Here is a 12,181-nt window from a genome sequence, read left to right on the forward strand (position 1 = left end):
AAGGAGCGCGGAAACAAAAATTTGAACATCTGGAAATGGAGTGCAGACCTTGCATTTTAACTGGACTTGATTCCACACTGCCCACAGTGTGACACTGCAAAGTATGAAACAACTAATTTCTGATTAACTTCTCGTGGTTGGGTTTCACAGTCATATAATATTTCTTAATAGACATCATAGTCGCCGTTGACTGTATAAAGTATTTGTTGTTACTATTGCAATTTCGGCCTTATGGCCATTTTCAAGTAACACTGCAAAGTTACATTCTGTCAGAATATAAGACTATCTGACATGAGTACATGTCGTCGTCAAAATGCAGCGTTTTGACTGTGAAAGTCCCACAAGATCCGATGGGTACGACATTTATTACGTCGTAATATGTTGTTAAATATATACTGAACTGTCGATGTTACCATCGTTCTTATAATCTTTCACACATACAATTTCAGGTGCACTGACAACATGTGGAGCTAAGTCAGTTGGCGCGAAAAGACATTTACTAAATCTATATTCTACATTATTATAGGCTTATCGTAATTTGTTTTCAGACTGCTTTCAAATCAGTATAAGTCCCTCAACATAAACATGTGTAATGCGCCTAAAGTGACGTAAAGATCCTTTATCTATTGACTTTATAATTTAGGTTCAGTCACTAGAATCAGGAACAAGGACCAAGTATTTCGTAGTATCTATCTGGAGCGACCGACTACTTACGTCTTTCCATGACAAATGAATCAATAAATAGAATAAATCTAGTCGTGGGAAAGGTAGGCACCAGATTCAGACTTCCAGGAGGAATCCTTAGGCTCCTTGCGATAACGACGTTCGGTAAGTTCTTGATCAGGCTACCTTTCGTTTGTCTGACAACCGTCTCCTACCGAGATGGATTTATGATGACGGTAGAGCAAATGCAGAGAGAAGCTGCGCTTTTCGTTACGGGTTTGATTAATCCGCTCGAAAATGTCGCAAAAATAATCAAAGGTACTACAAGAAAGGCACTATTCATTGCGGAGAGTCTTAATATTTCGAGAGCGCTCGTTCCAGTATCAGCCGAGAAAAATAATTAATGTCCTAATTTGTCTCTCTCGTGATGACCACGTAAGTAACATTGAGAACATTCTTACTTGTGCACAGGAGTATGGAAAATTCGGTTTCCCTGCATCTTCCACAAATGAAATAGGAAGGCAGTGAAAATGATTGTGGACCACTATGTTCCGTTGCACACATCTGTCCGTCGCTTGCAGAGTAGATGCTGCTTTCCTCCCTTGTAAACTGTACCACTGTCCACAGCCTCACACAATTGACAGATGGAGCGGTGGTCTAGCGGTTCTAGGCGCTCAGTCTGGAACCGCGCGACTGCTACGGTCGCAGGTTCGAATCCTGCCACGGGCATGGATGTGTGTGATGTCCTTAGGTTAGTTAGGTTTAAGTAGTTCTAAGTTCTAGGGGACTGATGACCACAGATGTTAAGTCCCATAGTGCTCAGAGCCATTTGAACCATTTTTTTGACAGATGGAGTAATTGGACGTAAAGGCGGTGGCGCTACCGGAAATTTCATTGGCAACAGGTATATGGTATTCTGTTAGCTACGACCTCAGAATTTCTAAAATTAGCTTATGTTTCAGGCGCCACCTTTCTTGAAACTGATCTTTATGCATGTGGCCTCTTTCCTTGTGTCCATCAGGTACTTTTGTTGACATGTATCAGCTAATTGCGCCTCCTGACCCACTCTGTCGTGTCTCATCACCGACAACCGACTGCTCGTTACTTAACGAGCTAAAATCTAGCGCACCTCTGTCGCCACCCTTCATTATGGTAATTACTCATAACAGTGGGCCAGATTTTTCGGGCGTGGACCGAGGAAATCACGGTCCCCTTTTAACCGGCACTTCTTCTGGACAGAAATTTAACCCCCCCCCCCCTCATTTTAGCTATAATGAGGCTGTGATGGCAGTTTACGAAGAAACAGAACCTTTTGACAGAGTGCCTCCGAATTTCTGTGTCTTAAGCGAGATGTATCCGGGTTCACCGGTTTCGCGACTGCAGAAACCGCATGTCCTACTCTAGATGCAAACGAGTTTTGTTGGATATCTTGATCCCAAACGGACTGGATGCTGGGGATTCACAGGTGTCACATTTCAGAAACCGCTTCTCGTGAACTTTGTGCCCTGAGCAGTCTCGCTATTACTTCATTACTCGCTAATAAATCCCTCACAATCTCTTAAACGAATCTGTGCCAACGTTTCACTGCCTGTTTATGAGCATAAACAAATAGCCAAAGAACTTTTCAAAATTTATAACTGTACGTAGAGAAAGCTTTATACTATTACTAGCACATGTTACAATTATATGCTATTAATATCGTCACCATCGTCATACATAAATCTTTCAGAAGTCTATGTTTATCTGAGCTTTGTTCTACACGATTTTTTTTTAACGCTGTCTTCTTTAACAGCTGGTAGGATATTCCTTCTCTCAAAACCATCTTGCTCCAAATTTCTGTACCTCTCCATCTTACTCCTTCTGTCTTCCTGCAATGGTAGCTCTTTAGAATGTATTCATTCCAATTTGCCTTCCTTTTTGTTATATACTTCAATAGATTTCGTGTTTCCTCTACTGTTTCAAACATTCCATCATTCCTGACTCTGTTGTCGCAGTTAACTTTTTCTCATTTTTCTCTACAGCCAGATTTTAAAGTTTTCTAAATGTTTCTCATATTTCTTCCTTGATGTCCAATTTTGTGAGCCATATGTAACTTCAACCCAAGTAAAACATTCTGGAAATCTATTTCATAGATAAATTCCTACTGTTTTTGTCGTCAGTAAACCTTGTGTATTTTTTTAAAATAATTCATCTCCATAAACTGTCTCTAATTCTTCAATAAAGTTTCCAGCTGCACTAAGCACGCTTTCTAAGTGTGTCAAGTAGTTCACTCATTCGAGTTTCTTTCGTTGTTATGTTGTATTTACTGGGCTGTGGGTCTTTGCTATTTTGAACACTTTAGTCTCTAATATGTTGAAACAGATTCCAAATTTTTCTCCTGTTTTTGTTATTGCCTTCATCATTTCCTGTAATCTTTTTTGATTTTCCACTGGGACCACATAATAATCTGCGTGTTTAATAATTTAATAGCTATTTAATATGTAGACTACCATGCGGCGCTACAGAAATTGAATTTCTACTTGAGTAGGATACAGGGCTCAGCTTTTGCACGAAACATGTGACCGACGAGGAAGTACAGTTCACCGAAGAAGAGTGACACAAAATCCTTATATAAAATTATTCACACCAGAAGAGCCATCAAGATTTGCCTTTATTACAAAACTCGAACCAGTTATGAATCCTCGCTGAGGGAACTTTGGAGGAACGGAGTGAGGGACAAAATCTTCGTCGGGTGTTTTTCGTTGCCCAGTATTTAGTTCATTTCTATGAGGATAGCAATGAAGTCTGTTAAGCGGTACAGAAAACGTTCGAAATTTACAACGGATTATTTAATATAAACGAAATGTATGCGCAGTTTCGAATACGAGCAAGAATCAGCTGTGTAAGGGAATGACGACAATGAAAATTTGTGCCGGACCTGGAATCGAACACAGATTTCCCGCTTTATGCGAGCGGTCACCTTAACCGCATTGGCTATCTATGCACGACTCACGGCCAGGCTCAAACCTCCCTATCTCATCGTTGCTGCGTCACAACCTGTACTTGTACCTGTACAGGAGAAGATAATTTAATTCGCTGCCTGGTATCGGTGGTTAAATACGACACTGCAGTGCCTTTGTTGTTAAGAAGAACGATTCAATATTTCTTCAGACATGCATGCTGTTGCGGCCGCTAGGAACCATCTCTTTATCTTTTCAGTTTCGTTAAAATATTTTAAGTGTGAGACAGCCAAACACGTTGACGAAGTTACCGTGTTTTTATTAACGTGAATAAAGTCGTATTTAATAACAACCATGAGTCATTGATGAAAAAAGCCCTTATTCGCTAATAGTTTCCATCAATTATCACCATTGCGGCATTATTTATACCATTCTGAATCGAATCGCTCTTATTACGCGTGAAAGAAAGAAATAAAAATCAATTCAGCGTTCCTGAAACGCCCATTGTAGCATAACGCCTTATTGCTGTCAACAATAAAAGTTATTAATACGGTTAAATAACCTTAGTTCACTGTCTATAATAATGATGCATCCTCCTATGTGGAGTTCACGCTGCAATTAATGTATATCTTGTAGTTCAGCAGAAACAAATGTATGCAGCTCTCGACGGCTTCAAGTCCTCCTTTTCGCTACAACGAACTTACCAAAGCTATAGCATTCGAATAAGCTGGCATACTCATGTTTTGATCGTAGCTACGTAGAGCCCGTTCGAAAGAGAAATTTTCTTCAACCGTTTGTACGGAAATGCAGACGCACCGTATAGTCAGAGCACGGAGGGAGAGGAACAGCCTCTTGGAACAGTGCTGGAAGCGGAGCGAGAAGCATTCACGCACGAAGTTCTCCAAGGAAGGCGGTGGCAACGCTGCGTGTAGTATCTGCGTAAAATTTCACGGCGTTTGTTAATTCTCGCCGGAATTGTCGGCTCCGTCCGCCGCTTCCAGGAAGTCGGGCAGGCAACTAGCGTTACTTGCATTCGCGTGCTGATTGGACCTCGAGATCACGGAACTGGGCGAGATACTGGGTTTTTCTGGTATGTGGGGAGTTTCCAGATACGCCTCTGGAAACTGTCCGTCAGGCTATGCACTCTTTGGTTTTGTAGTCACAGTTAAGCAAATGAGAGGGCGACTGTCTCAGGGAAACTGCACACCCAGAGGGCACTTATTTTCAGACGCGAGTCTTCTGTCCATGAGTTTTGAGATAGGCTTTACACATGTATTTGATCGATCTTATTCCCTTATTCACGAGAGTGGCGTGCCCTGTGTCGATATTTTCTGACCAGCCTCCATTTTATTAGGCAATGTGCTGATAGCAAAAACCCGCGATTGCTGATGTCCTTAACTCGCGATAGTGTGCCAGTGATCGAAAAGCCAGTACTCATGTCCAGTACCGGTGGCGGAAGAAATTTTCGCCGCGTATTAACTTTAACACGATCAATAGTTAGTGTACGGTTCCTGATTAACAGCCTGTGACAGTATCACAGATTAAACTCCAAACAAGTTCTTAGTGTCTCTTAGAAGGAGACTATAGGCGTTGTTGGTAGTAACCAATCTACATCTACATCATACTCCGCAAGTCATAATGGTGTGTTGTGGAGGGTACTTTTGTAACAGTAACTGATCCTGACAACTCTGTTCTACTCGCCAATAGCGCGTGGGAAGAATGATTGTCAGTAAGCCTCTGAATTGGTTGTAATTTCTCGAATTTTCTCCTCGTGGCCATTACGCGGGATGTATGTGGGGGGAAATAATATGTTGTCCGACTCTTCCCGGATAATGCCGTCTCGAAATTTCAAGAGTAAATCTCTCCATGATGCATAACGCCTTTATTGTAACGTCTGCTAATGGAGGTTTTTGAGCTTCTTCGTAGCGCTCTCGCGCCGGCTAAACGATGGCGTGACGAAACGCGCAGCTGTTCGTTGGATCTTCTCTATGTCTTCTATCAGTCCTATCTGGTAGGGATCCCAAATAGATGAACAATACTCAAGAATTGGTCGAACAAGCTTCATAAGCCACTTCCTTCGTAGATGAGTTACATTTCCTTAAGATCCTTCCTATGAATCTGAGTCTGGCATCTGCTTTTCCCACTATTGTTTTATGTAGTAATTCCACTTAAGGTCGCTCCTAGATATTTTGCTATATATACTGTTGCCAGCGGTTTGTCATCAATAGTGTAGCTGTACAGCAGTGCATTTCTTTTACTATGTATGGGCAATATGTTACATTTATTTACGTTCAGAGTCAGTTGTCAAAGCTCGCACCATTCATCAATTCTCTGGAGGTCATTCTGCAAATCGTCACCATCTTCTGGTGTTGCTACTTTGTTATAGGCAATCAGAGAATCTACGAACAGCCTTCAAGAGCATCCGACGCTTTCTACTAGATCATTTATGTATAATGTAAACAGTAACAGCACTATCACATTTCCTTGGGGCACTTCGGAAATTAGCTTTTCATCTGTAGATTTTGTTCCGTTAAGAGGGACGTGTTGAGTTCTGTCTGCAAAGAAATCTTGAATTCAGTCGCAAATCTGCTCCGATACTCGAGAATCTCGTTTTTTTTCAGTAAACGCAGTATGTGACTGTGTCAGATGCCTTTCTGAAGTCGTAGTTGATGGGACACATATGTCTTTAAAATAATACGCAGTTCTGAGCTTTGGGACGTCCATACCTCGTATCTGTCTTGTGTTACGATGTAGCGAGATAGTTTCAGAACCAGAAGAAAATTACAAGGTATCACGGGATGGATATATATATGGCTGTGAGGTATCAAATGGAGCAACCTGTGTTACGTGGCACTGTGCGCCTGTTTCATGCAAATCAGATCAAATCATCATCCTCTCCATTCCAAGAATGACTGAAGTAACTGTGTTTTGTTATGCATCATAGACGTTGTTTTGAAACATTACTACACACCTGGCTACTTCAGCTAGTTTGTTGGTGATTTGTATGTAGTGGGACGTATTTGCCCCAGAAAATTTCACATCGTCTAGAAAACGTTGGTGTGTCGTATGTCAAAGCCATCTTTAGATACTTGTGAATTTGTGTGCGATATTTCATGTTTTTCATTGGCATGAACAAGAATAAATGTATTTCAGTACTGACTTGTTATTCTTTCCGTAATTTCCATCCCGATAAAAGCATTTTAAAATTAAAAAATCCTAGGTTCAGAGGAAAACATGGATGTAGTTAGCTTCGTGGGACACATCTGTCCCACTTTACCGATTTTCAAAATCGGTCATCTCAAAAATTTCGTGGCAGTACAAGTGTATATTTGTCGCAAAGGGGAACAGTTCTTGACCTTTTAGTTTTTGAAAATATTGCTATTTGGACAGCAAAATAACTGATGATGGCCGAATCAGAGAGAATATAAAATGTAAACTGGCAATGGGAAGAAAAGCGTTTCTGAAGAAGAGAAATACCACATTGAATATAGATCTGAGTGTCGGGAAGTCTTTTCTGAAAATATTTTGGAGGAGTGCAGCCATGTATAGAAGTGAAACATCAACGATAAAAAGTTTAGGCAAGAAGGGAATGGAAGCTTTCGAAATGTGGTGCTACAGAAGAATGCTGAAGATTATATGGGTAGATCTCGTAAGGAAGAACTGAATAAAAATGGGGAGCAATGAAATTTGTGACACAACCTGACTAGACGAAGGGATTCGTTGGTAGGACACATTCTGAAACATCAAGGAATTACCAATTTAGTGCTCGAGGTAAGTGCGGGGACTAAAAATCAAAGAGTGAGCCCGAGAGATGAATACCGTAAGCAGACTCAGAAGGATGTAGCGACGGTATTGCTGTGCCTGTGTTGTTCTGACTACAATGCAAAGTTCCTTTGGTCATGCATGCATGTCCAAAGGAAGAGGCACGGCAGCGCCCGAAGCCGTTACCAAACGTATCAAATGAATTCGCAGTGGCGAATAAGGACAACCATCAGCTGTAGAATGCAATGACGACAGTGAAGACTTGCGCCAGACCGGGACTCGAACCCGGATTCCCTGTTCAACGCGAGCGGTCGCCTCACCATTTGGCTATCCGTGCACGACTCATGGCCAGGCCCAAACTTCCATATCTCGTCAACCATCTGCCGATATCGGGCAAGCGACTTTCGAATACAGCGCCAGACCTGTACGGGACTTTACATAATGGATGTACGAGTACAGGTCGCAGACGCTTGATTGACGACGTATGGAAGTTTGTTTCTTCCCGTGAGTCGTGTACGGTAAGGCAAATGGTAAAGCAGCCGCTCGCGATAAGCGGGAAATCCGTGTTCGGGTCACAGTCCTGCACAAATTTTCATTGTCGTCATTCCATTCTACAGCTGATGGTAGTCCTTATTTGCAATTGCGAATCCATTTGATGTATAAGAAGGATGTAGGCTGCAGTAGTTACTCGGAGATGAAGAGGATCGTACAGGACAGAATAGCATGGAGAGCTGCATCAAGCAAGTCTTCGGACTTAGGACCACAATAACAACATGCAAAATAAATTTTAACTATCAAAGGGTTAAACACCTCAAGAAGAGCTTTCAGGGCACCAAATGCAATGGCAGTTTAAAACGCGTGTAACTGAAGACGAAATTTTCGCCTTCCGAAATACAAGAAAATCATACCTACATATTTAGAAAAAGAATATCCTGCTATAGTTAGATAACTCACGCTTGAACGTTTGCCAGGAGGCTAATCGAAAATGTACGCAAATATACTGTAACACGTAAAACATCTCCATATTCACCTAGTATACGAACAGAACTAATCCGTTGCATTGCAAACAGAATACCACTGAAAGTTTTAAGCTGCACTGTTGTAAGACGTGTATATGTTTATTGTCAAACCACAATTTATGAAAAAATGATTCAAATGGCTCTGAGCACTATGGGACTTAATATCTATGGTCATCAGTCCCCTAGAACTTAGAACTACTTAAACCTAACTAACCTAAGGACAGCACACAACACCCAGCCATCACGAGGCAGAGAAAATCCCTGACACCGCCGGGAATCGAACCCGGGAACACGGGCGTGGGAAGCGAGAACGCTATCCCACGACCACGAGATGCGGGCACAATTTATGAAAGATGTTTATATTTTATTAATAGGATTAGGTAGGAATAATTAATATTTGTCATGTTGGAAATATTTGTGGTAGCAGGGAAGTTCTGCACCAAAGTATTGTTGGCAGGAGAGACCGCACATTGATATAATTTTAATAAGGGCGGGAGAGACCGCGTATAGGTGCATTTTAAGAAAAGAGCGGGAAAGACGGCGCATTGATACATTTTGTAATGGTAGCAGGGATTGTCTGCAGCAGAAAGCATTGTTGGCGGGAGAGACCGCATTTAGCGTTCGTAGGAAGTTAGTAGTAAACGAGAAGTGAAGCGAGTCGGTAGCAGGTCTGAAGCGAGAGGTTGAGAGGAGCGGTGTGCCTGCCAGCCACCAGCTATGATTTACAAGAGATTATAAACGGATGTACAGAGACATCAGCTAACTATTATCATAAGAGGAACTAATATTATGGAATTATTTTTTGGAGAAACTCAATACTACTAAAGGTATGTTTGCGCAATGCGCAATGTAAGTCCCATTTGAACGTTTGTAAAATCATTTCATTCAGAATATAATTAATTTTTGCCAGCAATATTGCATTACTGATTATAATCCATCCCAAAAACAACAACGTAAAATTTTGCAAAATTTTATTGTTGTCAAGAAAAAGTTTGCCTATGAATTAAGTAACTTCAGTCAAAGTAATTAAAGAATAACGTCAGCTTTGCTGTTAAAGAATAACGTCAGCTTTGGTAATAAATGCAGCCATTTATTATGACAGCCTACCAGCAGCTAATAGAGTACAGTAAAACAGAGTAAGTATATTAATCTCGCAGTTCGATGTAGCTGTCAGATGGCGATCCAGTAACGTAAAAAAGATAAGGAACAGTTTTGGGTTATTGCAGGTAACGACTGAGGGCCACGACGACGACACATTCTATGTTTCGTCGAAACAATCAGAAAATCACTTTTAATAAGCAGCATTTAAATTTGTATGCGAAGATTGAGAAAGAGAATTAATTTCAAAGGGAAGATTTCATTTGTTATTACTAAGCAAGAGATAGAAATCCTAAGGGAATGTTTCATAGGTTACTGAAGAAGGGAAGGTTGCGTAACAAAAGAGATATAGAGGAGGCGGGAAGGTTTCACTGTTTTGGAGGGATCGGTACTGTGCTGTACTAATCAACAGTCATCAAGTTTATATTCACTGGACGAGCAGGAGAGCACTGTTAACATACTCATATGTCTCCCCTTATCATTCTTGCGAAACCCACATACACCTACAATTCGAAAGATACACTTCCCGAGTTACTGAATTACGCTCCACATCTTATTATTCAGAGCTTCTGTAGTCAGAAATATTCGTATGTAGTGCTTTGAATATCTGAGAACTAACGTTTCCGGGGAAACGGTGTAGGCTTTTTTAATCAAATGACTTACACGACAACTTCCTTTTTTTTATCAGATGACTCACAAGACAACTTCGTTTCCCTGTGAGGCCACATAAATATCTTCTGATGACGAGTCTTTTCAATAGAATGAAGGTTTGCCCCGTAAGATTATTTGTCGCCTCAGACACCGTTACAGCAATTTCAACGGTCAAATATCGTATAGAATTTCACCTGTATTCGTAGGCGAATGAGACGAGCCTGCTTACTAATTTTAAAAATTTCCAGGCAGGCGCTTAACAACTGGAGGCATCTTACCTACACCAAAGCAGTTTTGAAAGCACAGTAAGCAATACTTGTTCGTCGATTAACGGTAATTTCGCTTTGTACATAACCTAGCTGAAAACTTGAAAGAAAAAAAAAAAGGTTTAAATGGCTCTGAGCACTATGCGACTTAACTTCTGAGGTCATCAGTCGCCTAGAACTTAGAACTAATTAAACCTAACTAACCTAAGGACATCACACACATCCATGCCCGAGGCAGGATTCGAATCTGCAACCGGAGCGGTCGCCCGGCTCCAGACTGTAGCGCCTAGAACCGCACGGCCACTCCGGCCGGCCTGTAAACTTCCCGACAGGTTAAAATGATAGGCCAATCCTGGACCAGGACCCGAAAATTGACCATTGGCTGGCAATGCTCCTATGACTGAGTTCTCCTACTATATCTCACTAGTTCCTCTCACCGCTCCAATTCTGCTCTTACCTTTGTCGGTAAGAAGATCCACTGCGTAGTGCTGGATTCGATTCCCGCTCCGGCACACAGTTATAATCCGTGATGATCACTCCAGTGTTTCCTCTATTGATGATAAGCATCTTGTTCCACAGCACATTCCACAGTTTCTGGTAAGGTTAGTATACTTTTTATGTTTACTCCTCCACAAAGAAGCATAGTAATTTGTTTTCAGCACTGCGTGTTCCACGTTTCTTATTTTTCATTTCCACACTAAACTAATCCTGCTTAGCTAGTCCAAATTGAAGCCGCTGTGTTACTTTCCAGAACTTTCATTAGATCAGTTATTTAGCGGCCACAACTCTTTTGTTTTGCTCAACCAGCGCTTCTCTTGTCTTCTTTTAATAGGTGTCTCTTATTTCTGGCAAGGTATACATCAGATATATCAGATATAGTCAGATATATCTGTTACGATTCCAGGTGGAAAATGTTTTAGTTGTGGTTTTAACGTCTTTACTAGAGCGATGTCGCTCATATTTTCCTTTTAACCACATGTAAGGTAACAAATGGCTGGGTTCAAATGGCTCAGAGCACGATGAGACTTAACTTCTGAGGTCATCAGTGCCCTAGAACTTAGAACTACTTAAACCTAAATAACCTAAGGACATCACACACATCCATGCCCGAGACAGGATTCGAACCTGTGACCGTAGCGGTCGCGCGGTTCCAGACTGAAGCGCCTAGAACTGCTCGGCCACTCTGGCCGGCATGTAAGGTAACAGCTTCTTCTGAAGAAGGCGCCCTTAGCATGCATTGAAAACTAGTTAACGGATTTTAAATTCTGTTTGCAACCAGTTGGCTGGAAGTTTGTAACATTGCAAATGATCAAAACACTAATTTTTCCATTCGTTTGTAAGAAATTCGTGTTAGTATTTTGCAAATGTGATTTTTTAAACTGATAGTTCGGTAATTTTCACACCTGTAAGCACCTGCTTTCTTCGGAATTGTAATTATTATATTCCTCTTGAAGTCTGAGTATATTTCTCATGTCTCATACATCTTGCTCACCAGATGGATGAGTTTTGTCGTGGCTGGCTCTCACAAGGCTACTAGTACTTCCAACGGAGTGTTGTCTGCTCCCGGGACCTTATTTCGACTTAGATCTTTCAGTGCTCTGTCAAATTCTTCTCACAGTATCATATCTCCCATCTCATATTCATTTACGTCCTCTTCCACTTCCATAATACATAATATTGCTCTCAAGTACGGCGCCCTTCTACAGACCCTCTATACACTTCTTCCACCTTTCTGCTTTTCGTTCTTTGCTTAGGACTGGTTTTTCATCTGAGCTCTTGATAT

At 41.3% G+C, this 12,181-nt stretch overlaps 1 protein-coding gene across 1 annotated transcript in view; it reads left to right on the forward strand.

The window, feature by feature from the left end:
- The window catches only part of LOC124613204 (H(+)/Cl(-) exchange transporter 4), a 416,779-nt gene that overhangs the window by 274,370 nt on the left and 130,228 nt on the right, over positions 1 to 12,181 (forward strand). The gene's annotated exons all lie outside the window — the stretch shown is intronic.

The sequence above is a fragment of the Schistocerca americana genome, chromosome 4 (genome assembly GCF_021461395.2).
Source record: "Schistocerca americana isolate TAMUIC-IGC-003095 chromosome 4, iqSchAmer2.1, whole genome shotgun sequence".
NCBI classification, from domain to species: domain Eukaryota; kingdom Metazoa; phylum Arthropoda; class Insecta; order Orthoptera; family Acrididae; genus Schistocerca; species Schistocerca americana.